Source organism: Triticum aestivum, unplaced genomic scaffold (genome assembly GCF_018294505.1).
Source record: "Triticum aestivum cultivar Chinese Spring unplaced genomic scaffold, IWGSC CS RefSeq v2.1 scaffold80149, whole genome shotgun sequence".
Taxonomy (NCBI): Eukaryota; Viridiplantae; Streptophyta; class Magnoliopsida; order Poales; family Poaceae; genus Triticum; species Triticum aestivum.
The window spans coordinates 1-976 of NW_025296930.1; the positions used below are offsets into that span (position 1 = coordinate 1).

General features: G+C 51.4%; 2 non-coding genes across 2 annotated transcripts; both read right to left on the bottom strand.

Annotated features, from left to right (window-relative positions):
• Positions 1-353: 353 nt before the first annotated feature.
• Positions 354-472, bottom strand: LOC123179095 (5S ribosomal RNA). Its single transcript, XR_006490101.1, has one exon. It is a non-coding gene; the product is annotated as a 5S ribosomal RNA (ribosomal RNA).
• A 301-nt stretch (positions 473-773) lies between these two features.
• On the bottom strand, positions 774-892 carry LOC123179094 (5S ribosomal RNA). The gene has a single exon (XR_006490100.1). It is a non-coding gene; the product is annotated as a 5S ribosomal RNA (ribosomal RNA).
• Positions 893-976: the final 84 nt, after the last annotated feature.

Below are 976 nucleotides of genomic sequence, written 5' to 3' on the forward strand. Positions count from 1 at the left end.
ACTTCGGAGTTCTGATGGGATCCGGTGCTTTAGTGCTGGTATGATCGCATCCGACATGTTACCCCCGTCTTCGTCCCTTATGCTTGCCCCTCCCAGCTCCACTACACACACGATTGCACATTCCTTTGGCCGCTCCCGCTCAACTACGGAGACGAGTTTTACCACGGTTCAACTGCACCAGTGCCTATTTACCATGGTTTCGACCCCTTTCAGAACACGCTTGCCGCCGCTAGACGCGTGAATAATGAGCAGCGAGCTAAAACTTACCGTAAACGTGCAAAATAATAAAACGTGCTAAACATACGTCGCGCTCGTGCGTTTTGTTTTGCACGCGGTGCAAAAAAATTAAAAAGGGAACGCAACACGAGGACTTCCCAGGAGGTCACCCATCCCAGTACTACTCTCGCCCAAGCACGCTTAACATCGGAGTTCTGATGGGATCCGGTGCTTTAGTGCTGGTATGATCGCATCCGACATGTTACCCCCGTCTTTGTCCCTTATGCTTGCCCCTTCCAGCTCCACTACACACACGATTGCACTTTCCTTTGGCCGCTCCCGCTCAACTACGGAGACGAGTTTTACCACGGTTCAACTGCACCAGTGCCTATTTACCATGGTTTCGACCCCTTTCAGAACACGCTTGCCGCCGCTAGACGCGTGAATAATGAGCAGCGAGCTAAAACTTACCGTAAACGTGCAAAATAATAAAACGTGCTAAACATACGTCGCGCTCGTGCGTTTTGTTTTGCACGCGGTGCAAAAAAATTAAAAAGGGAACGCAACACGAGGACTTCCCAGGAGGTCACCCATCCCAGTACTACTCTCGCCCAAGCACGCTTAACTTCAGAGTTCTGATGGGATCCGGTGCTTTAGTGCTGGTATGATCGCATCCGACATGTTACCCCCGTCTTCGTCCCTTATGCTTGCCCCTCCCAGCTCCACTACACACACGATTGCACATTCCTTTGGCCGCTCC